Raw genomic sequence first — 26,720 nt, 5'->3', positions numbered from 1 at the left:
TAAAATGTAAAGTATCGATTTCTGATTAGTAAAATTTAACAAAAATGCTTAGTCTCTTGAATGCCTAAATCACTATTAATACAAAAATACATCTCTGGATAATAGGTAAATCTGTGTATATTTGAATTTTAAAAACCTTCTTCCACATTTCTCCACTTCTTCAAGCGCCTCTCACACTTACCCAGCATCTTCTCTGAATTCACAACCACACTATCAAGTAAAATATCTTAGATGAATTTTGAATGATTGAAGATACCGCAAATCAACTGAAGAGTTAAGAAGAAATCAGCAAGTTCCTGGACTTCAATAAAAACAAAAATTACAACAGGTAACAAAATTAAATAGTTTAAGAAAAGAAATACCACCTCTAAGAAATCCACTTGAAATACGAAGGCATAAAGTAAATTAAAAGTATGGAAAAATAGGCCATTTTAGCATTAGTGCCATTGAGGATGAGATTCCTTCCCAAAGAGCTTCTCTACAAGTTCAAGAGGTAAAAATCCCTCATGTATCAGTAACTATTTGTTGATGATTGAATTATGTATCATTTTATTTTCTTCTTTTCGTTATTCTATGTTAATGATATCACAAACTGATCTTTATTAAGATAAAAGCATTAGCTCAAAACAATTAAAAAGTAATAGGTAATTCTGTGAGAAGTGAGAAAGTGGTGGAAATTGACAGAGATGTTTGTCATTTTATTAATTTTTTAAAGAATATTTATTTATTTGAGAGAGAGAGAGAGAAAGCACGCATGAAGGAGAGAGAGCGGGGGTGGGGGGGGAGTAGCAGATGGAGAGGGAGAGAGAGAATCATAAGCAGACTCTGCACTGAGCAGGGAGCCCCATGCAGGGTTCTATCCCAAGACACTGAGATCATGATCTGAGCGGAAACCAAGAGTGGGGTGCTTAACCAACTGAACCACCCAGGCGCCCCAAGATGTTTGTCATTTTAACAACCTCACCTAAGGTATAAACTTGCCCTCTACTCCCCCAATACTCCCTTCAAGAAGTACGAGTACCCTGCTACTCGCAGACAGTAGCCGAGTAGACTTGCAAAGCATTCCTCTGTTTCAGATGTGTTTATATTATCACCTCCGTCTACACAGGACACCCACCCCTCCTCCCTCTCCCTATCACATGCTTTTGAGATTAAGAACTTTTGCAATGAAAATCATAGTCAGTACTTATGTAATCGGCTATTTTTCTGCTTGAAATGAATCAGTTAACATCCCACTATAACCAAGCACAGTAATTGATCCACCCAGGTCTGCCTCTATGGTAACACTACCCAGTCAGAGAGGAAAGCCCTGTGCTAGATTAGCATGGGAAAAGGATGAGGAGGCAGTGCCAGGAGCAGGTCAGTGATGCTGAGGGTGGGAGTGGGGGGTTTCACAGGGGGTGAATTTGAGGGTCTGAAACACATGGCAGAAGCAAAGTGCATTTGGGTAGGAGGAGCTGGAAGAAACTGTGATCAACCCTGTCCCTCCAGAGCCTGCGTCCTCACTTTGAGGTTCTGATGCCAAGGGAAACTTCAGGAAACCGGAGAGACCACAGAATGGCTTCACTTCGAGCCACAGGAAAGTTCTGGCTTCCCAAAGACATTGTGCTGTCTCCCTGAAACCCCAACTGGCCAAATCAAGGCCCCTTCATCTACTCTCCCACAACACCTTGGAATTTTCCTTCACAGGACTTACTACAATTTAAGTATAAATTTATTATTTGTTTAATATATGTGTCTTCTATTAGACAATAACCCCTGTTTATTTTTTGTGTGTTTGCAGCTACATAACCATGCTAGGTACTAAGTAAATGCTCAGTCAGTGTTTGTTGAATGAATAAACAAATGATTCAGATGATACAACCATTCTTGTACTTCTCCAGGGGAACCCTTCTGTGTGTCTTTGCTGTTTCTCTCCTGTGCTTCTGGCTTCTTATGTGAATAGGGAACTGAATAACAATCAAGGGCTTATTGATACAGGAATTAAAATGTACCAAATTTATACACGATCGCACAAAATGCACACCCCCAAAACTGCTTGCCTAGTTAGCATTTCCAAGCCTTCCCATAAAGGCCATCCCAGACAAGGCAAGTATGCACAGAACCTCACAAGTGTGAGTCATAAACATTCAGGTTCAGAATTATTGTATATTATCTCATTTGAATGCTTACCCTTTTATAATACATTTTATAATTGGCATCCTGAATTTTGTGAACTACAAGAGACAAAACAGAGAAGAGAGAAAGCATTTATATGTCTCTTTATTGGATACCTTTGATTATGGATCTAAAACAACTCCATCAACAAAAAGATGCAATTACTCGTAGGAGTGAATTTGCACTGCTCTCTCTGCAGTTTTATTGGCTCCCTTGAAAGCATGATAAACCAGGTTTAAAAGCAGACTCTGTGGATGTGAGGCTAATTGTGTAATGACAGAGGGGTCTCCCTGAACCCTGATTCTTCACAGCACCAACCAACGAACCTGCTCAGCACATACGATCTCACTCCCAGTGAGAACCATAAAGCAACAAGACTCATAAAACGGGGTGCTCCTTCTTAATTTCTCCCCCCACCAAACATCTAAGCTTCTCTCTTGGTCTATCTGAGTGTGGCTTCAGCAATCAAAACAGCAGCAGGACTGAGGACAGAGTTCTCCCAACCAATGTCCTTAGGAGATAAAGGGAAAGATAAAGAATGGAGAGATGATTGTAAAAGATTCATTTAACCTCTTAGAAATCTAGAAAACACAATTTCTCTCTGAAGATATCAAAATGAATCTTTGAATTTTTCTAATCCATTCCAAAGAGTGAATTTTGATGGCGTTCCTATCAGAGAACCGTGGCCACGAGCAATCGCTCTTTGAGGTTAGTTTGCTTTCATAGTCCTCTTCTATTTTTCTAGAACTATTTTCCTTGTCAGGTGTTTTTGGTCCTAGAAAAAAAACAGAGGTAATGCTAATTCTCTTAGAAGAAAATTTAAGTCACAAATGTACCTACCACCTGTCTTTTAGAAAGAACCCAAGGAAGAGAGTTTCCCTTTGGAAAACAGTTTGGTGGTTTCTTACAAAACTAACCATACTTTTACCATATGATCCTGCAATCATACTTCTTGGTATTTACCCAAAAAAGTTCACAACTTAGGTGCCCACAAAAACCTGTACACAGATGTTTATTGCAGCTCTATTCATCATCACCAAAACTTGGAAGCAACCAAGATGTCCTTCAGTCAGTGAATGGATAAAGAAACTGGGGGACCTCCACACAGCAGAATGTTATTCAGCAATAAAAAGAAATGAGCTACCAAGCCATGAGAAAACATGCAGGAACTTTAAGTGCATGTTACTAAGTGAAAGAAACCAATCTGAAAAGGCTACATGCTATATGATTCTAACTATAGGACGTTCTAGAAATGGCAAAATTATGGAGATGGTAAGAAAATCAGCAGCTGCCTGGGACTGGGAAGCAGGGAGGAAGGATGAGTGGGTGGAACACAGGGGATTTTTAGGGCAGTGAAACTGCTCTGTCTGATATCATAAGTGGCAGACACATGTCCTTATTCATACATTTGTCCAAACTCATAGAATGTACAATACCAAGAGTTAACTGTAATGTAAAGTATGGACTTTGGGTGATTATGATGTGTCGATGTAGGCTCATCAGTGGAAACTATGATGGGAAATATGGATAGTAGCAAAGTCTATGCATATGAAGGGACAGAGAATATATGGAAAATCTCTGTACCTTGCTCTCCATTTTTCTATAAAACCAAAAATGCTCTTTAAAAAAGTAAAATCGGGGTACCTGGGTGGCTCAGCCAGTTAAGTGTCCGCCTTTGGCTCAAGTCATGATCCCAGTATTCTGGGATCGAGCCTCGCATCAGGCTCCCTGCTCAGTGGAGAGTCGTCTTTTCCCTCTGCCCCTCACCCCGCTCATGCTCATTTTCTCTCTCTCAAATAAATAAAATCTTTTTAAAAAATAATAAAGTAAAATCTTTTAAAAAATAATGTTAAAAAAGAAAATGTTTACCCCAAAGGAGTTTCCTTACCCAGAATGCTTATCACAGGGCATTGCTTTTTTCCCCCCACTATCATGGTCCACAGAGCAATCTGGGTAAGGAAAGTGATCTCTGGGGTCTCTCTGAGGGAACTGAGGCCAGCCTTCTGTAGAGCTCCTTGTTCACTCTGCTCACTCCCTAAGGAAGCATCGTAATCCCTGTTTCTTTGAAAGAGTCCTCCCACAGATGTTTTATTCCCTCTCCCTTCTCATCCTTACACCCATTGCTGAGTACTAAAGGGATCAATACTATTCAGTAGGTCATGGGGTTGAAATCTTACAACGAAAAGTTTCTTTATGAGGAGAATCCCCTTCTCACTAAAATCTTTACATCTTGGGGGGAAAATGACCCCTTCTTACTAGTGACAAGGAAAACTGAAACTAAAGGTTGTACTGTATACATTTCAGGCATCTGTCCACGGAGCATCAGAGTGCTGTGATGTGGCAAGAACTGATTGGTCAGCAGTAAATATCTGAACCAAGCTGGACCAATTAAGCACTCATCCACAGAAATCTGGGCTGGGTAATGAGAAACATACAGTCGGTCTCTGGGATCTGATGGATGGTGAGGGTAGAATTATTTTAACAGCACTTCTAGCACTCTAGAAGGGAGGACCCCAAACTTCTGTGGAGGCCCAAGGAGTAGCCCTTGTTCCCACCCATCCCGAAGCACAGCTCTTCATCTCTTCCCAGCATTTGTGAGATACCACAAATTCTTTATTTTTTCTACAGGCTACTGCACTTCGTGTCTGTAATAAATAATAATAATTTATGTAACATGTTTTTTTCTAAAAACTTGTTAGGGTGACACAAGGAGAAGAAATTACTTACACTTAGTCTTTTTTCTGACACCGCTAACCAGTGTTGCTGGTGTTGTTGATGAGGGTAGGAATGTTCAACGCTCCCCACACTTCACTCTAAAGAAGACTTCCTGCTCTCTGTCTAATCCCGTTCAACTTTTCCCCAAGATAGGAAGAGCTCCTCATCAGATGGATAGAATCTGAGACCATAATTGAGTCTGTTTTTTGTTTTTTGTTTTTTTTAATTAGTGGACTGGGGTCTACACCTTAAAAGACATGAAGCTTTGTATGTTCTCTCACTTACTAGGCTCATTATCATTGGGCCTCTCGTGCCCTCTCTTGGTCTGTCTACATGCTTGCCTGGGCCAGACCCAGACATGGTCTCTTCTCTGATCCTGCATTTCTGCTCTTGTTTGGATGGGCAAAGCAAGCTGTACAGATCATGACTATAACACTGGCTGGGTACGTGGGTTGGCATTCTGCTATTCAGATCAGCCATTTTTATTTTATTTTTAAAGTTTTATTTAATTATTTGAGAAAGTAGGGGGGAGGAGTAAGGGAGAGAAGCTTCAAGCAGACTCCCCACTAAGTGTGGAGACTAATTCTACAACCCTGAGATCATGACCAGTGCTGAAAACGAGTCAGATGCTTAGCCAACTGAGCCACCCAGATCACCCAGATCAGCCATTTTTAAATATGGAGGAGCTATGACCACTACTAAAGGAGCCCCTACTTAGGTTTCCATACCTAATCCACCTAAAGAATGTTCCAGCATGTTCTAACAGTGAAGCGATGCATTGAGTTGGGAGATTGGGCATTTGGTCACTTACTTAAAAAAAAAAAAAAAAAAGTGGTCCTTTCTACCCCTTTTGCACCTATGTCAGAACTTCTTAATTCAAAACTAGATAGAAATTGTGGTAGGGAGTAAACTATGAGACACTAAAACTCACCTTAAATACCTTTGGGGCATCATTCATTCTTGGTGAGCTGAATACAGGTTTTCAATTTGGGCTGCTAATTAGCTCCTCCTGGGAAGCCTTTAAAAGTCCCAGCACTCAGACAGCACCCACGTCAAATTAAATCAGAATTTCTTTGGATATGAACCAGACATCAGAGAATGTGCAGTAAAGGTTGAGAACCATTGCTATGTCTGTCTCCTCCTCTACCAATGACCCTTATGCCTCTCTTTTTCTTCTTGTTGACAACAGGGATTTCCTGATCAACTAGTGGCACAGAGCCCAACAAAAGCAAGGAAGGTCAAGGGAATGGAGAGGAAAATAATTGGCGCTGGTAGGAAGCAAACACAGTGGGTGGTAGCAGTATGAGCAAAAGTCTTATGTAAGATAATTTATTATAAAAGAGAAGAACAGACCGCTTTGATTGGAATTGCATTGACCTTACAAGACAAGGTGTAATGAGAAAAGGTAAAGTTCTGAAATTTGGTGGAAAAGCATTAGCTTTTTTTCTATGTGTCAGTTATGACACATAGAGGATGAGGGAGAGCTGACTAATCATGAATAATCAAAGTTGAGAAAATTGAGGGGTCTGCTCGGGCTGTGATAAAATAACATAGACTGGGCAGCTCAGACAACAGAAATGGATTTTCTTACAGTTCTACAGACTGGAAGTCCGAGATTTAGATGCCAACATGGTCACTTCCTGGTAAGTTTCTTGATATGTGCTCAAATGCCCTCTCATCTGTGTGTGTGCAGAGAGAGAGAGAGAGAGAGAGAGAGCTCTAGTGTCTCTTCTTCTTACAAGGAAGCCACTAGCCCTATAAGATTAGAATCCCACCCTTACGATCTCACTAGACATTTATCAACTTCATGAAGGCCCTATTTACAACCTATGAATGGGGACGGGGGTGGGAGAGGACAAAATTCAATCCATAACCACGTGTTGTGGTTGAGACGAGACAAACTATAAGTCAATGATGATTGCTAAAATTTGATTGTATCTCAAGGTACATAAAAATTATACTGATTATATATTGAAGTCTACCCGGTGGCAGGAGCTGCACTAGGGCACACATCACACAGGGCCCTTACTAGAGATTGTATCATTAAGTGAACGGAGAAAGACAAGCAGGGTTGTACAGAGAAAGCTTCTGGAAGTTCGTGATGACTGAGAAAGGGGGTTTCCCATTCCCAGTAAGAGCTGATTGTGTCCAAATCAACTTACCACAATAGCAGCATCCCACATTGCCCATGTCTTGAACTCGGTTTCTCGGAAAGTCACCAGGTACCTGCAGCTGGGTCCCAGACACTTTCCTACAGCTGGTGTTCAAACCCTCGTAGTTGATTCAAAACCTAAGCTCATGTTTGCATTATAAGAAGGTAGCTCAGGAGGCAGGATGCTTCTCCTGGAACACAAGCCCCCCTACAACCCGCAGCTTCTCCCAGCTGCCTGTGGGCATCTCTGGGACATGGGACAGGGTGCCTCCTCTTCCTAAACTTTGGCTGGTCAGCTTCTCAAAAACAATCCTTCCCACAGAAAGCCAGTTTCTTAACCCAGTACCTCTCAGATTTTAGAGGCATATCAAACACCTGGCAGATTTTGTTAAAATGCAGATTCTGAGGTTGATGGTTTTGGGAGGGACCTGAGTTACTCTATTTCTATCAAGCTCCAGGTGATACCAATGCTGCTGACACTGGAACCACATTTTGAGTGACAAGTATGTTTTGAGCAACATACATTGAGATGTGGTGGGTCATTTCCCACTTCCCCCTGTTGATGTTATTGAGCCTCGCTCAAGAGGTTTTCCTGTGTGTAAGCATCATCATCATTTTATGTCTTAGAAAATTAAGGCTCAAAGAGGCCATGGAATCACAGAGAAAGATGCTGGGGGCTCAGTTAAGGTTTAGGTTGGTTGGGGTTTTTTTGTTTTGGGGGTTTTTTTTGAAAAGTGACAATGTCCCCCTTCTTTCTTCTCTCTCTCTTTACAAATTCATTAATTTTATTCTGAAGGATTATAATTCTATATGATCATGCAAGCTAACCCTGAGAAAACATTTAGACGGATCCTGGATTTTGATATGAATCACAACTCACCAGTCAACTCCCTGTCTTTCCCAGACCCAAGTAGCTATAATTTAAGGGGTGGCAGCTAGGACCAACTTCAGAAGCAGCTAGAAGGCCACCAGCCTGGCACCACTGTAACTTTTAATGTTTTCCTTTCTTCTTATTTTCATAAACCCCTTGGCACCCAGTGTGTAAAAGAATGGATAGAAAGAAATTAATAAATGGGTAGATGAGTAAATGAGATTTCCATGTTATATCTAAAGGTTGAATAATGTTTTCCTCTACAAAAACCTGGGGATGGCTGGGTTGGATAGAGAGGTAGGTAGGCAGGCAGATAGACAGATAGGTGGTTAGATAAATAGATAAATAATACAAACATATATATATATATGTATATATATATATATACACACATGCAAATATGTTTACCTTTCAGGATCATTTACATATTTAAATTTCAATTAACGTAAAATGTACATAAAAATAGTTATGTGTATATCATAGGAAATAAGCATAAAGAAGCATTTTTATCCCTCATTCATGTCCTTAGAATGCACTCATCAGAAGCACTTCAGAATGATACCAAAATCACATGATTCAAAAAAGAGAGAAACTCCTGAGCTGGTCTGTATTCTGCCCACTTAAAATAATTTAACGTGAGTTTCCAAGTGATACCGTAACCAGGCTCACTTCACTGAACCTATTTGCATACTCATCTGAATGCAAAGCACAAGATTAAAGTGAATTACTGTTTAGCTTTCTTCTCCTGACTTCTCTGCGGGACCCACCTCTCACTGACAAGCATGACGAAGCCCCTGGGGAAGCATTTACCAAATGGGTTTACAAATTTGTTTATGCGTAGAACCCTCGTCACCCAAACAATAAAAGTCACCTTGATCATGCCACTAATTCAACTCTTTCCATTAATCAGCCTCTTCCACTCATTTCACCCTCTCCTCTGTTTTGTACAGTTTTAATTTTAAACTGTATCATTATCCTATTTAACATTTTAAAAGTTATTTCACATGCAGAGCAAGATATCAAATATTCATTAAGTACCTCTTTTCTGCTTAGCTGTATGTCTGGCACTGGATAGACAAAGATAAAAGTTTCCATGATTTGCTTTATTATTATAAGAATAAAACGTTGCATGTATTAAAATTTCAAATAATACAGAAGAATATTAAGTCGACTCAGTGCAGCCCATATCTCTTCTGCTTTCACCACTTTTAATGATTTCTTCTGTTTTCTCCCAGAAAATGTCTGTTTGTGTGCGTGTGGCTGAGCATACGCAGTACATGGGAAGCCATATACACAGCTTTCTGTATTTCCCGAGTAAATTTAATCCTTCCAAAATGAAACATATAACTTCTCCTCTTTTGGTGTTATCCTCAAAATAGCATATAACATTGATTCTTGAGTATACGAAGTGTCTGGTGATGTACTTGGTAACTTGCCAGCCTTTGATATCCTATTCCCATTAATGCACCCTAGCTCAGAGTTAACTCTGTGTAAGACCCTTCCCCCAACACCTTCTACACTGCACTGCATTTGGTCAAGTTCCAATAAAAACATATTGAATCAACTTATTTCTGAAACATTAGGCCCCCTCTTGAAAAGGATCATTCTGTAATTTGTCTATTTTATACTTCTGTGTTTTACTGGGTTTGTTTAAAGGCAAGACAATTGCTGCCATTTGCAACGATGTGGATGGAACTGGAGGATATCATGCTAAGCGAACTAAGTCAGTCAGAAAAAGACAAATATCATGTGATTTCACTCCTATGTGGAATTTAAGACACAAAACAGATGAATATAGGGATAAGGAAGGAAAAATAAGATGAAATCAGAGAGGGAGACAAACCATAAGAGACTCTTAAATATAGGGAACTAATTGAAGGTTGCTGGAGGGGAGGGGGGGCGTGGGGATGGGGTAACTGGGGGATGGACATTAAGGGGATCCTGTGATGTAACGAGCACTGGGTGTTGTATGCAACTGATGAATCACTAAATTCTACCCCTGAAACTAATAATATACTATATGCTAATTAATTGAATTTAAATTTAAAAAATAAATAAATAAAGGAAAGACAACTGGTAGAACTAGAACCAGCCTAACCGCTGATTTTAACATGGGACCTGAAATCTGAGTAATATTTCTAAAATCCCATTTCTACCTCATATGATCATTGATCCATTTATTTGCAAATAGCTGCAGGAATATGGTCCGTACCCAAAGAGCCATGGTCCTGGGAAGAACGCTTGCTTTAAGAAAGACCAATGGAGGGAAGGAGGGCCAGAGCTTGGAGAAGTGTTCCAGAGGCTGCGCTGGGCAGGAAGCAGCTGCACTTACGAAGCATGGAAGGCAACAGCGTGCGCACAGAGAACAAAGGGGGGAAAAACCCAGAGGCAGACATTTGGGGACCAAGGGCAACCTAGCAGGTCTGGTAAGTGTACCTAGGAGAGAGGGAAGCTGTTTGAGTGGGATTCAGATGTTAAGAAGAAATGAGGCTGTTTGGAAGTTAATTCAGGTGCCTTAGAAAACGTGTATCTCTTTCCTATGACGTTAAAAATCAGGGTTGCTGATACTAAAATTACTGCACCTTTACATGATCCTGTAGTAGATGAAACAGAGTTTTAAAATAATAACACTAATGTTATCACTGACAACCAGAGGACTGAATCAACCTGAAAACGAGTTTGTACCTCTGCTTGTCCTTAGTGTATATTACATCAGATATATATCCTCAAGAGACTGTTTCTAAAGCCACATGAAATAATTCATGCTCTCTGGGTTTACTGCCACCAACTTGATACGTAGTGAAGTTCATTCATTTCGGTTTTTTAATTTGTAAGGGTTACTCTATTGTATGTTTTCGATTTGATTTAATTTTGCAAATGTAAATGATTTCTAAGTTTCAAAGGTCAACATTATTTAGTAAGATATTTTCAGGAAGACTTTGCTTTTATATCTGTTTCCCTTTTTGACTAATATTTTGTTACATACATGCACAGATGCATACACAAATGGTTGTGTATTAAATTTACTCTTCGAAACCTTGTTTTTTTCACTTAAGAATACATCTTGGAGATCATTCCCTGTCAGCTGATAGAGAGCATCTCATTCTCTTTTATGGCTGCATATTATTCCATTGTGTGACTGGACTATTTGATAATCAGCCAGAACCCTATTAATCTATATCTACAATGTCTCTAAGCTTTTTGGTTAAATCATCATTTTTAGTGAGTAAATTACATGGATATAACATAGGCAATTAAGCTGATAGTGTATTTTCAAACATTTATTTCTAGTATTTTGCTATTACAAAAAAAAATGCTCTGGCAATAATCTGTTAGCACAATCTATAAATAAGTCTTTAATTATTTTTCTTAGAATAAACTTCTAGAAATGGAATTTCTGGGTTAAATTCTGCACTTATTTAATGTTTTACCTCCATTGCCTTGGGTCCTATTGATAGCCTATCACATATTGTAATAATCTGATAATAATTCCTGATTTTATCATTCAGCAACATCATTCTGTCATCCTAAATATAGGTTTTTTTTTTTTTCAAATCTAAGATTTATAGACATCAAAAAGCTAATTCGAAAATAAAAATAAAAACTATTCTAACATGAATGTAGGGACCACTATGGAAAAAACAGCTTTGGGTTTTATACCTATAACATGGAGATCAGTTTGGTTTGTCAAACTGACTGAATAAATAAAAGCTTTGATTGAAAGTATTATACAAATGAATTTTTTTTAATAATGATTTTTTATTATATTATGTTAGTCACCATACTATACAAATGAATTTTATCCACATCACTTCTATTTAAGTAGGTACTAGAGTATAATTTGAATATTTACTTTGGGTTTTAAGGATAAGTCTTTTTCTATTTTATACATGGCCATTGTACATGGTACAATACTTGAAAGTATTGCCAAGTTCCTTAGAAACCTAAAGTTTGAGGTTGCTGAAAAAAGAAATGTGTTCAGTGTTCTCATTAAGAAGCTACTGATAGTGATAGAGTTAGGTAACTCTAAGTTAAGAATAAATTTAAGAAGATAAGAGAGCTGGGATTGCCTTCCTATTTCTAAACAACCATAAAGACCTTGAATAACTTCCCCTGGAGAGATATCCCCAAAAAACTATATAGCATAGAGGAATTAACTCTGGAGGATTCCATGAAAGGCCATTCGGAGAGAAAGCCCTAGAGAAAACAGAGATGACATGTCAATGCTTTGATTCTGACCAGGGAAGCAAATAATGAGCCTAAAACATACCTACGAGCTACATCTGAAGTGACATGTTCTGAACATAGCAACCAGTGCCAGTGAGGACAGCAGGTATAAACATAAAAGAACTACTATTCACCAAAGACAGATCCAATAGAACAGAGATTCCTGGCCAACAGAAACTACTGATATTGAGGATCCCAGAAAACCACCTATGGAACCATCATATGGAATATGAAGACAAGGAAACAATGGTACTAGGGATCCTGTCAGAGCTTTACAACACGCAAAATTTAAAAGATAAGAGATGGGAGGGGGCAAAAGACAGACACCCTGAGAAAACGGGCTGTATAGAGCCCCACTGAATGGAGAGGATAATTCTGGTAGGTGGAGACTCCAGAGATAAAGATTCTATGGCATAATCAGTACATTCAATTATCTTACAGGACGAGACGCATAACGTCAATGACTTGAAGCTAAACCAGAGGATAGGGAGCGATGGGTAAGACAAGGCACAAACAAGTACTCTCCCACCTAAAGACAGCTGTGGCTCCTCTGTCTGAGCTAATGGTTGCCACTAAGGAATTGGGGCCTGGTTTTGCCATACTGTCTGACTTTTCAAGCAAAGTTGGAAAATTTTTGTGTGAAAAAAATCACTGTTCTGTTAGCAACAATTTTTTTTAATTTTTAATAACTCTCTATAGGCCAACCCAAACATGTCCACAGGCCTCTGGTTTGCTATCTTTACAATTTGTCCTTGGGCTCCTGGGCCTGGGGAAGCTGCTTACTCCTCCTGGGCCTTACCATCCCCTTCTTCCAAGAGGAATGAGAGATGCGGGGGGAAACAATGACCATCACAAGGGAAAGCAATCTATTTTTTAGGGGTAAGACATAGTTCTCATTTACCTTGAATTGCACAAGCTCCGCCACCTCCTAAGTTAACAACATTAGCTCAAAATACACTTCAAGTTTCTTTTACTTTTTAAAAAATGTAAAGCTAAAATAGGACTCTAATTTGCCAAATTTCAAACCGGTTCATAATGGTGCAATTCAAGCTTTTTGCATCATGCTAATGAAAATGGCATACTGACTGGGCATTTCACGCATTCAAAGATGCTGATGCAGCCCTCTAAAAATAAATGGAAAGGAAAGACCCATCCCCCCTCCCAATAATCAGTTGATTAATCTTCCCACTGAGATGACCAGATATTTTGGTGCTGTGTAGATAAAGACAAGACACCACTTGCAAGGTCAGTCCAGTGAGTTTTGAGAGCACAGATTGGAGTTGATATTTTATAGCTCCCAGTGTAGTATTAAATGCACTCTATCTCTTTTCAGAGGCCATAGCTGCTTTTAATCTGAAAAAAAAAAAAAAAAAAAAAACTTTTTCTTCTATATGAAAAATCACTCTGCCTCTTGCCACCGTATTTCCACAAATGTGATATTTTTTCTTTTCTTTATTTTTTTAACAGTGAGGGAATTTCTAGCTGGAAAAACACATTGGAGGGCATCCTGGTCAAATCTCTTATTTGGTGGGAGAGTTCGTGCTGTAGAGCCCCCAACAAATGAGCAGTTGGTCTCTGCTGAAAACAAGTAGGGAATTCTAGGCAGTCTCTGAGAATTGCGGCGGATGGAGAATGGTAAACATGTGACCTGGAAGCCTTCCCTCATTCCTCCCCCACCGCAGGTCTGCGCAGAATACAAGCAGAGATCCTTGCTGTTAAATCGCACTTATCGTGCTCTGCTCTCTCCTCAGTAAGCCTCAGCACCAACAAACACCCAACAGCCTGGCGTCCCGAGCACCGTTCGTGACTCACAAGTATCTGATGATTTAAAGCAGTGAAATATCACATTTGGCAGCTCTCCTGAGAGGCAGCTGCTGTGTTCAGCTAGTGTGTGAGCGGTTGGTGGGTCCTGCCCACTGGCAGGCTGAGTCAAAAATAGTTGGTGCCCACGTCAACAGTCAAAACCGCATGGTTTAACTGAAATCCCAGAATTTGTGGGGCTGGCTTGGCTAAAATGAGGAGTAGAAACTTGTGTGAGATTCAGGCACATAACCCTCCTAGTCCGCTGGCCTTTCTGTCCTCTGAAGGAAGAACAAATCACTGGTTTTATAGAATTGGTCCAAATTGCTTGAATATGTGACAAAAATACAATCCCATCGTAAATCTGATAAATTCATTATGGACAGTTTCAAAATCTAAATAATAAATTATTTCAGTTTTTTTATAGAAAAATAGATTTGCTGTGGAAGTTAGGTGTGTTTTTAAATATTTGATTAAATGTGGTATAGGATCTCAAAGAGTAAGGGCGCCTGTGGCTTCTAGAGCTCTTTGAGTAATGTTCTGGAAGCTAGCTATCCTCATTTTCCCTGGTTGTGTCCATAACGCAGCTCCTAATCCTTGGTCAGTTACATATTACTAAAATATCTTCCAATTAATATCTTGTCTTTTCACTTTCTTTCCTAGTAAATTTACATCAAAAAGAAGTCCTTAATTTGGTGCAGTTTTATTTATCTTTTCTGAGACATTTTCTTATATATTTTGTTTAAGAACTATTGGTGACTAACATAATAAAAAAAAAAAGAACTATTTTCCATCATAAATTTTCAAAAAATCATCCACATTTTCTCCTAAAAGGTTTACAGTTGTTTTTTTTTTCCTTTGAGAAATAAACCAAAATTGTTTAATGGGTATGGTGTGAGGTAAGAATCAAATTTCATTTTTTCCCAACAGGATAAATTTACATCATAAGATAGCACTTATTTTCCACTGATGCTAGAATGCTACCTCTATTGCAAATCAAAATGTCACAAATGCAGGTTCTATTTCTAGGCTCTTGATCCTTATTCATGAGTCAGGTTGTGCACCAAGCATAAACACCACTGCAATAAACACAGAAAATACAGAGTAAGTCAACACTCTATTGAGCAAATTTCCACACCAGATTCTTCTTAGAAAAGTTTTGGCCATTGAACTTCCCCTTAAACATTTGAAATCAGCATGTCAAGTTTCTCAAAATTTCCTATTCATTTTTTTAAATTAAAATTGCATTGAATCTCTAGCTTAACTTGTAGAGAACAGGCATCTCATGATGTTACATTTTCTGATCAATTAATTGGATTCATTTGTTTATTCATTTGTTCAATTCTTCCTTAATGTCTTTCAAAAAGTTTTATAATTTTCTCTATAAAAGTCTTATGCAGTATTTGTTAGATTTAATTCTATGCACCCTTCTACTTTTGTGCTGTTACATTTTTGTTTGTAGATGGCATACAAAAATTCAGTTAACTTTTGTATGTAGTATAGCCAGACACATTGTTAAAATCTCTTATTAATTCTAATAAGTCTGAAGACATTTTGGATGCTTTTATCTGGGCAACTATTTTCTGCAAATAATGGCAATCTTTCTTTTCTTCTTTTGATCTTTCATTATTTTTCTTTTGTATTATTTTGTCTATACTTAATACACTATAACATAGAAAATAATATTGAATAGAGGAAGTTTTGTTGTTCATTCTTGTCTTCTTAATTTTACAGAGAATGCTTCTCTTTTTTACTAATAATAATGTTTTGGAAAACATTTTAATACATCGCTTTTTTCAGGCTAAGAAAGGTTACTTCTATTCCTAGTTTGAAAAGTATTTATAATTGATCTGTAGATGTAGTGAACTTAATTTATAGAAAGCATAAGAAAATAAAATACTCTTTATTTCTGGGGACATAACACTATTTATTAAGGATATATGATCTTTCTACGCATAGTTAGATTTAGTGTGCCAATGTTTTGCTCAGGATTTACATACATCCATGTTCCTAAGTAGGATTGTCTATTATTTTCTTTTTTCGTGGTGTTCTTGTGTGGTTTTAGAAACAAGATTATATTAGCTTCCTAAAGTGTGTTGAGAGAATATTCTTATATTTTTTCTATTATTTGGCAGGTGTCAAATATTAGAACTATCCCTTGAAAGTTTGGTAGAATTCTTCTGTGACACATCCTGTAACCAGTTTTTTTTTTCTTTGTGGGAAAATGAAGGTTACTCAGTTTATTTAATGGTTACAGAAATTTTCATGCTTTCTATTTCTTCTAGAGTCAGTTTAGGTAAAAAATATATGTTTCTAAGAATCTGTATATTTTATTTAAGTTTTTAAATCTATTGACATAAGCCAAAACTTGGTATTTTCTTATTACTTTTTGATACAGATACTTTCCGTTTCTGTAATTATAATACTTTTTGTATTTAATATTAGATAGTTTTGTCTTCTTTAATTTTGATTCATTTCATCAGATATCTATTCTAGTAATCTTTTCAAAAAACAACTTTTGGTTTTGTCATTCTCACTTCTTTATCTTCAATTTCTTTTCTTATTAATATATGTTTCTAACGTAATTATGGCCTTTTTTGTATATTCTCTTGAGTATATTGTGCTGCTTTTTTACCCTCTTCTTAAGATGAATAATTAGTTCATCAATTTTAATTTCTTTCACCGTAGTAAAAACGCCAAACTAGTATTTGCAACTATGTAACAATTACAGATATTTTCATATTATATTTCGATAGTTTCAGAATCTCAAAATATCATGTATATTTATGAGTACTTTAAAATTAGTTATTAAATAGAGCCACCACTAGATATTATTACTCAATAAATGAATAAAGAAGCACATATATTACTAAATCACAAATTTTAAAAAATACTTTGATAATTCTATTTTTAGGTAATTGGTTTTCTTCATACTTTCATGTTTTTATTTTATGCACTAGGGATCACTATTATGTGATGAAAACTATGGGTTTCACCAGATTTCCAAAGAGAAAAAAAATAGCTTAAAAAAGTTTTTCAAAAAAAGTTTTTTTGGTAAAGCGTAATGCAGGATTCTCAGGTTTAGCTTCCTCACCTTGTCAGGGACTGGCTTTAGATCCCAGTGCTTTTATAGCTGTTTTCCTTCATGTAATCACACTTGACCATTCCCTGCTTGCTTTCCTTTTTACAACTCACTTCCCTTTTCAGCTCACTGAATTTTATTTTTGTTAATTTACTTTTGCCCTTAGATTTTTTCTAACTTTGTAGCAAATCTAATAATGAATTAAATATTATATTTGGGGCAATTTATCAAAGATCTCATTATATTTTAGCAGAAGGATCCCTCAGACTATGTAGCCCAATATTCTACTAGAAATGGGAGGCTTGTCCAAGATTTCCTAACTCTTACTTAAGCTAAGTTGGGAGAAAGATCTACCACCTTTCATTAAAAAGTCTGAGCTTCATGTTTATGTTCAAGAAGGATTACATCCCTTGAAGAACAATTTTCCCCCAGCAAGACCTCATACCTCTTACATATATAGCTCTGAAGCATTCTTTCCTAACTGCAAAATTCAACATTTTTATATGGCAAACTAGTCCTCAGGTTTTAAACATCCACTGCTGCCACCTGTTTGATGGGGACAGGCACTCTTCTGTCTGGTGAGATGGAGTGCGCATGAGCATCAGACAATTCTGGAGGCTCCACCCTCCATCAGGGCTCAGTGGCCATTGAACTTCCCTGCACCTGCAGCCCTCACAGCCAAAGCTTCGGAGTGCTCCTAGGCTGACACTGCTATCTCTCAATCCCAATTTTCCTTAGAATTTATCCAATGACCAGTAATCAGAATTGTCTTTTTTTTTTTAATCCTATAGTATCCATACTGATTAATTATTCTTACTGTATATTTTAAGATTCTGGATCTCAGTGCCATTTTGTTTAGGTTCCTACCTAAAAGTGTAAAAGCAAGCAAGCAAGCTACTGGTAGAGGAATAAGTCTCTTAAACTATAGAATCTCATATAGATGGATAGATACACACATATACATGCACAAATATACACACAATGTATTGTACATATATATGTGAAGGGCACCACCTCTTTCACTGATTTACATCACGGTTGTTCTCTGAATACTATTAAGGCTAATGAGGATGGTGATACTTGAGCCACTATTTTTCTTTGCTTCCAGGTAATTCTGTATCTGGTTGCTCTAACTTGGATTTCACCACTCCCTAAACCTTTATCAGCATTCGTTGTTATGTTCTATTTAGGCTTTTCAAATCTCATAGGCAAAACATTTTCTTGTTTTAATTTACATTTCTATGACTGGTGATGTTGAGTATTTTATCTTCTTCTTGCCTAGTTATTCTAATATGAACTCATTCTTCTTTCAAAATATAACTTATTTTTCAAATTTAGGCCAGATTGTGGCTACCGTAATAATTAACTACCTATTTTCATATAATCTTTTTGGATGAACTCCAGGAAGTAATTATTTTCCAAGGTGATCAGATCTAATTCCTATTGCCTTACTGCTCAAATTCTTTTATTGTTTCTGACTCACTTGTTTTAATTATCTAGGGATTAAGCTAAATAAACTGAATGATTTGAAGTACCTAAATAATGGCATCAGCTCTTTCTGGGGTTGACTGCAGCCTTAGGATATTTTTATAAGACTTCAAAACAATCATTTGATTTGGTTGTAGCTTCAAACATTTACAGATATTTGAAGGAGGAAGGTCCTTGAGGAGAGTCAAATTCAGCCCTGTTATTTTATAAATCTGGCAACTCATATTCAGAAATGTAGGCTGATTTACCAATATTACAGAGGAAGTTACTGGTAAATCTTGGTTTACAACCCAGATGTCCCAGCTCTTTTTTCTACTTATTTATAACCATTATGTCACCATACAAATATTTCCAAATTGGAAAAAGAAATTATGACAAAAAGAAATTACGAAATAATACATTTCATACATTCAGGTAGATATTGGTACGTCGACTCCAGGAAATACCAATTTTTCTCTGATCAAGGATATCAACCTCTGGGGTGAGAGGAATCTCTTTAATCCACATTCAACTTGGTTTTTGCTTGATAGTTTTAAACTATTAAAACAAAAACAAGGAGGCTATCTATCACTTGTTTAAGAAGTGTGTCAAATAGGCAGATATAGATTGGGTCTGATTTAATGATGTTTCTAGTATCTTTTTAAAATAAAGACATTTCAGGGCCAGTTCAAGAAAAAAATAGCTTGATTGGAGTTAGTGACTTTTTTCTGCACAGCATCACACTGAACATGGAATTTAGCTCTTATACTACTTGCTCCCAAAACCCAACCCACACAATATGAGCGTATAGTAGATTTTTTGTGTGTGTGAAAAACTGGAGTCTGTTGCAGCTTCAAATTTCTACATAGGAGGAGATTATGAACAGCAATCAAGTTTGTTTAGTTTAGTTTAGTTTAGTTTAGTTTTGTTTTGTTTTGTTTTTGCAGGACCAGGAAGGCATTTGAATCTATGAAATTTCTTTACCCAAAAGAACTTTCTGGTCAGCCTGCTAGCAAATGTGTCTGCTGGACTTTTCCCAACACAGCATCCAGTACACATCACATTATGCCTTATTTCTCTTCCATCTTTCTCTTCTCTCTGCCCCCTCACCTCTCTTCTCACTGCGTGAAGAGCACAAAATCTTTTCCACTAACATATTTGCCCTTCTCTCTAATGCCTTGGCACCAAAATGCCTTCTGCAAACACTTAAATAAAATTCCAGCCAAAGACAGTTCCCTCTATAAGAGCAATTCTAAAGCCAGCTATTTAGGTGATAACATCTTTTGACCATATTATACAATAAGCAAAGAGTCAGTTACGAGGGTTTAATGGAGACATAGAGCTTACCATAGTACTTTATAACCACTAACTGAACGATCTCTAAACCATAACACTTAACAATCTTTAAACTCTGCTTATCTTTCTCTACTTGCCTAAATTCATTCCATTCCTGATCAAGTGCGTCTCTCTCTATGAATGAAGTGAATATTCTCTTGCTAGTTCTACCCTATTTTCAACTTGTTGTTAGGCAAAGTTTTTCTTAGGCAAAGTTTTTCTCAGCCCTCCTCTGCACTAAAGAGACCCTTTTTTTCCAGTTTCCTGTCTTCCCAATTGGCTGTTACCACTTACCTAGTTCTCCTATATAAAGGAATAATTAATAATCCCCAACTTTTACAGCATTCTAAAAACATATTCTTCTCTTCCTTTATTTGTTGTTTGCAATTTTCAACCCAAGCACCCAACATCTATTACTGTTCTGTTCTAGAGGTTTATAGTGAAAATGGTGGTCTCCCATTCACATGCTTCCATTAGCACATACTGGCAATAATTAAAAACTCTTACATTGAAAACACTCCTAGTGAAACTTTTTTTCACCAAAAAATGCCAAAAAATGAGAATAGAGAATTTTCTGCAAAAATGTCCTTGTCTTTGTAATGATTTTATACAGTTTCTCCCAAAATCAAGATAACAGGGATGCCTGGGTGGCTCAGTCGTTAAACCTCTGCCTTCGGCTCAGGGCGTGATCCCAGATCCTGGGATCGAGCCCCACATCAGGCTCCTCCACTGGGAGCCTGCTTCTTCCTCTCCCACTCCTCCTGCCTGTGTTCCCTCTCTCGCTGGCTGTCTATCTCTCTCTGTCAAATAAATAAATAAAATCTTTAAAAAAAAATAACAGATCTCATTACACTTTCAGAACCTCTTATCTATCTATCTATCTATCTATCTATCATCTATCTATCTCACAGAGAGATAGAGAGAGAGAGTGAGCAGGGGGAGGGGCACAGGGAAAGAGAGAGAGAGAGAGAATCTCAAGCAGACTCTGCATTTAGCTCGGAGCCTGTTGGGGAAGGGGGTCTCAATCCCGCGACCCTGAGATCATGACCTGAGCTGAAATTAAGTCATATGCTTAACCAACTGAGTCACCCAAGAGCCCCCAGATCCTCATTTTTAAAAAGAAATATTTAATATTCTTTCTGCCTGTGATATCAGATTCCAATCTCATTCCCCCTGCTTTTCAGCCTCTGATAGAAGTCTCCATTCGATCCATACATAAAACCATGCTGTAATGAGGGAATTTAACATCACCAGGCAAGTGGTTTCTGTTGGGTTCAGCTGCATGGTGCGGTAGGCAAAGCCACATCTGTAAGAGCTCTTACAAGGATTTCTCCTTCAGTACTCCCAAATAAATTGCTTCAGGACTCCTCAGATCAATGACAAGTTGATTGTGACCCTCAGTGAAAACAGTTTTCAACAGTAGATGTCTTAAAGTAAACACTGTTCTCACAAAATATTCTTTCTTTGTAGTTCCTATTTCTTCTCTCTGTCCTTTAATATAACCATTTGGCTAGCCAAAGAAGTAATTTAGTTCAAAGGGAGGGGGAAGGCAGGCAGCCAGGAGAGAGGATGGACAATGGATCAGAAGTAAATAGACTTTATTCTGCAAGCATCAGGACAGAAGGCAACATTTTGCTTAACAAATGGGTGTTTTCTAGGAAATACCACTTGGGTTTTGATAAGGCTGCAGCTACCAGTCAGTTGAGGCTGGCATGATACCGATGGACAGTGATCCCTAAGGTATGGCTGGGTGCAAAAGAAACTCACGTAGGGTGATGGGCATTAAGGAAGGCACGTGATATGACGAGCATTGGGTGTTGCACACAACTGATAAATTATTTAACGCTACATCTGAAACTAATGATGTACTATATGCTGGCTAATTGAATTTAAACAAGAAAGAAAGAAAGAAAGAAAGAAAGAAAGAAAGAAAGAAAGAAAGAAAGAAAGAAACTAACTCACCCATCTACCATCTCATGTGATTCTCTATATAAAAGTTTTCATTCTTCTCTAGATCTCAAATTATTGAAAATAACATCGGCCCTCTCCTTCTAAGGAAAAGAGATGATTTTTCCTAAGAAAATACTGGGAAACACTTTTGTGGCCATTTAATTATTTTTCATAGCTAACCTCAATTTCTTCAGAATAACCTATAACTTCAAACTGATACATAAACACCTAATGTCTAGACCTTGCAAGTTGGAGGAGCATTTTAGCTCAATATATGCTTAATATGACTAAGCTTGCTGCTACAGATAATTTTTGTTGTTTTTCAGTTTTAAGATCTCTTCTTAGCCAGGGGCTAAGAACGAAAAAAAAACAGATGCATTATCTTGAAAAGACAAGAACATGATTGACAAGCAAGAACTGGCCCCCAAGCTAGTTTCAGTCAATTTCCTGAACAAAAGATTCATTCTCAATCTTTCTTCCCACATGAAACAGGCCTAACTGAGGGATTCTTATATAATCCAGAATCTGTAGGACAATTATAAACAGGAACTGAGATTTTCACTCCATCAGGTAAAGGATGAGGCTGAAAGTTTTCCACTTGGGTTATAAAGGAAACTACAGATTTAAAAGAAAATCTTGAAGGTACCAATTCTGACATCTTATTATCCTTAGTTAATTAGTGTATTAACAGTTCCTAAGGTTCTTCAGGTATTTGGGAATCCTCACTTTTTTTTTTTTTTTGCCTTTATTATCAATATTCCTTTTCCACCCTTGAGTGTGTGTGTGTGTGTATACATATATATAGTATATATGTAGTATACATAGTCTATAGTGTATGTAGTGTGTGTGTGTGCATAGGATCTTAACTTAAAATCTTAGTGTGCATGATATTTCAATCCTATGAAGTACCTAGAAACAACTAAATCTGTCTTCAGACATTGAAAAAAATCTGTGTCCATTTTTGTAGGTTAAATTATCCCATCCCAATAGTCCTTTCACAGAGAATATTATTTTCTATCTAAATACTTGGTTAGTTTCATAGAGAATCTTAAAAATGTCTATATGTATCTAAGCTAGTGGAACCCAAAATAAGATTCTAACCAGTCTCTGACTAATAGTGAATATTAATGTAAGTCATGCAACTTCTTTGAATGTAGAAATGTGCAGTTGAAAGAATCTTACCTCCGAGTGATTCTCTTAGTATCCCACAAGTACAAAAGTAGGCTGGTAGCAACCCTTCTGTGAATTTCAACCATGTGGAGAAGAAACCATAACCTCCTACAACTACCACCCTCCGTCTCTGTGGGAGCAAGCTCATAAGCCCTCCCTGCTCCCCATTCCGTGAGTTACCAAGGAAACTGTGTGTCACATAAATATACTTGGTATATGAGAGGTATTCCCTGAAGACCTACTCTTCCATTTGTTTTTAACTGGGTCTTTTTACTGACACAGAGCTAAGTAATACAGAACACTCTAATCAATGGGTCCTTGAATTCACAGATGATCCTTGCAGTCTCGGAAAGTATGATGTCAACAACATGAGAAAATTTTCTACAAACAATGGTCCCTTCTAACAGGAAACCTGGTGTTCAGAAATGCCTGAAACTGTCCAGGGGTCAGGTAATGCTTATATGCAGAATATCCTAGAAGACTCCTAAGAGTTAAATCTTCCCGAGAAAAATGGAGCCAGGGAAACAGTCATTCTCCAATAACAAAAACTCTGTGTTCTCCATCTTCATGGACCTCTTCTCCATCCAGGGGCCTCTCCCTTCTTCCCCTTACTCTCCTCTACTTCCTCTCATGCCAAAGTCCCAACTCCCTTGAAGTGCATCCTCCAATGTGGGGTCTCTGCCATTCATGCTTCCATTTGTTTCCGCACTATACAAGGGGGTAGTTTAGGATCCTGAAATCTGAGTAAAGAGAGGATGCAAGAAAGCCTCACAGTTGTCTGGACTTCAGGCTGGATATCTGAAGACCAGTATGAGTTTATGTACTGCAAAGGTGAATCTACTAGCAATATATCTCCTATATCTTACATTAAAACAGTGTTTGTATCCTTCCTAGCTTAAAACTCATTAAAAAAAAACACTTCTTTCATAGCCAGGTGACTGGAAGAGAATGAAGGTATGAGGAAAATTGTTCCAGCTTAAGTTAAACAATAAATTTATAATGTTCATTTATTCATATCCAAAAAACATTTTTGTCAGACAACTTTAACATATACAGAAGTTGAGAAGATGGTAATCTCTACATACCCATCACCAAGCTTTAACAATTATCAAGCTCAAATTCTTTTGAAGCAAATTCCAATTATTATATCATTTTGTCCATAAATACGTCAGTATGTACCTCTAAAAACATCATGACCCTCTCTTAAAAAAACATAGAGTTAATGACATTATCCAAAAAATTAGCAATAATTTCTCAGTACCATCAAATATCCAATTAATATTCAAATTTCTCCAAATGTCTCATGATTTTTTTTATAATGTATACACTCAAATCAGGATCAGAATGTACTGTACTTGGTTGATAACTCTCTTAAATCTTCTTCTCTCCATCTTTTTTTTTTCATTATAGTTTATTTGTTGAAAAAATTAGACTATTTGTCCTATGTATTTGAACCAGTCTAGATTTTGCTGATTTCATCCTTGCGGTCATTTAGCATGTCCCTCTGTCCAATATATATTGATAGTCTAGCTGAAGACTTGATTAGACTTGGGGTCTTTTTTCCCCCCTTTGGCAAGAATACCTTAGAAATGGTCTTTGTTCTTTCATTAGAAGGCACCTACAGACTGAATGTCTCTATTTTATAATTTACAATCCATTATAATAATTGCCGAAATACATTCATTGGGAGAAATTCAAAAAGATTTAGGCAAGTCATGTGTATACCCTAGAAATAGGAACTGAGGACTCAAAGATGAATAAGAATAAGACATAGTCTTGCTCAGAAAAATCTCATAGCTTAAGAAGTAGAAAACAAGAAACAGAAAAAGAAGCAAGCTGTTATAATGCCAGGTGGACTCTGTCAACACCAGGTAAGTCCATAGTGATGCTATCGTATAGAACAAGGGAGATGAGCTAAGCAGGAAAAGAAGGCATTCCAGATAAAATCAACATCAGAAAAGAAACACCTGTGTGGATTACTATGCTTCTTTGGGGAAACCCAGCTACTCTGACCACCAATGTTCTTTTTCAGCTATACAATGAGAAGGGTGATCTGAATGTTCTTTAAATCCCTTCTACTTCTAAAGTTCTAAATATCCATATACTTATGCCTTATATGCAGCCAAAATTCCTGCATATTTGAAATCAAATGATAACCAACTTCAATGTGAAATGGTTCGTTAATCACTGTTGAATTCGGCTTCTTCAATAAAAGTTTTAATCAGCAGAGGATAAGTCAGCAGCTAAAATATTTGAGACACTTCCATAAAAGATTTCTGGCTAATTCAGAGGACTTTAGAGTGTGATCACTCCAGTTCTTCACTGAGTTAAGTTTAGTGTCCAAACATGGTTTTCTAAGGACTCAGTGGATTGTGGGCAGGAGTATAAATTAGAATAATGAGGTTTTAAGGGGAAATTTGGAAATAATTGGTAACAATATAAATTTAAATACCTTCTGACCTAAGCAATAAATTCTATACAAATACTCACACAAATATGCAAAGATGGTAATTATGGTCTTGCTTTTAATAGTGGTAAACTGAAAACAATTATACCCATCAACAGAGGACTGATTTTAAAAATAATAATTTGTCACCAGAAAGAATGAGCTACAGCTCTAAGAACTTATATGAACATCACCCCACAACTTCAGGTCAAATTAAATTAACATATTGAATGTCTTGTTTAATCTTGTAAAAAAAAAAAAAAAACTTTCCACCTCTATATCTGTATGTTTGTATATGTATTCGTATTCATAATAGAAAAATGTCTGAAGTATAAAAACCAAACAAAAATGTTACCAGTATTACTGTTAGAAAGTATAGTTATAGGAGATTTCCACCTACTACATTATTTCTATATTATCTGAATACTTTATCTGTACAGATTGCTTTTCAAATTAGGGCAATAACATTTTTAACAAAGGCTTTTCTTTTCCTTTATACATTTCCCTTGTTCCCCTCTCTCGCTCTCTTCTGACTGGATTCCCCCAACACAGAAGCTTCCTCTATCTTCCAACACACTTAGAATACGTAAATAATAAAATCTTTGCTTGACCCTGCATAATCCCCTGGCTTCTCTCCTGTTTCTCCACTTCTCACAAACACATCTAGGTCTGAGGCCACACTCACTGCTGTAGTGCTACACCTCCCTTTCACTTTCCACACAACATCATTGGGTTTCTATCCCCACCATTACACTAACACTTCCTTGATAAAAGTCAAGCCCTCTGGTTGTCAAATGGTGTGGGCTATGCTGAGTCTTCATTTTGGACCTCTTAGCTGCTCTTAACACTTGTTGGCACTGTATTCCCAAGACTTTCATGAATTTCCTCCCTGAAATTCTGTGACACGTCCACCATCACCATGATTCCCCATGTGTGAGAACATATTCAGAGTCCTTCCTTGAATCCTCTTATTCAGGTCACTCCTAGAATATTCTTCCCTCTGTCCTCTTGACTCCATCCTCTCCCATTCCCTTGGGTATTCTGTCTACCTTCCACACTCTCATGTGTGTCTCCCACACCCTCTCCATCACATCGAGTCATGTCACCAGCACACTCATGTCACTCCATGAAGGAAACATACACACACACTCTCTCTTTCTCTTTCTCTCTCCTCCTATGCCCTCTGTTCTCCACCTCCACACATTGCGATTTTCCAAGTTTTCTTCTTTCCTTTAAAGCCAAGATTCTGGAAGAAAGAACTAACACTTGCTGTTTCATCATCACCCACCCATTCTTCAGCCCAAAGATGAATTTGTTAAAAAGCAAATGAAGCTGTATGTCAAGACCC

This window comes from Ursus arctos, unplaced genomic scaffold, assembly GCF_023065955.2.
Source record: "Ursus arctos isolate Adak ecotype North America unplaced genomic scaffold, UrsArc2.0 scaffold_3, whole genome shotgun sequence".
Taxonomy (NCBI): domain Eukaryota; kingdom Metazoa; phylum Chordata; class Mammalia; order Carnivora; family Ursidae; genus Ursus; species Ursus arctos.
The sequence above is the reverse complement of the archived record's forward strand: the minus strand, read 5'-3'. Positions refer to the sequence as shown.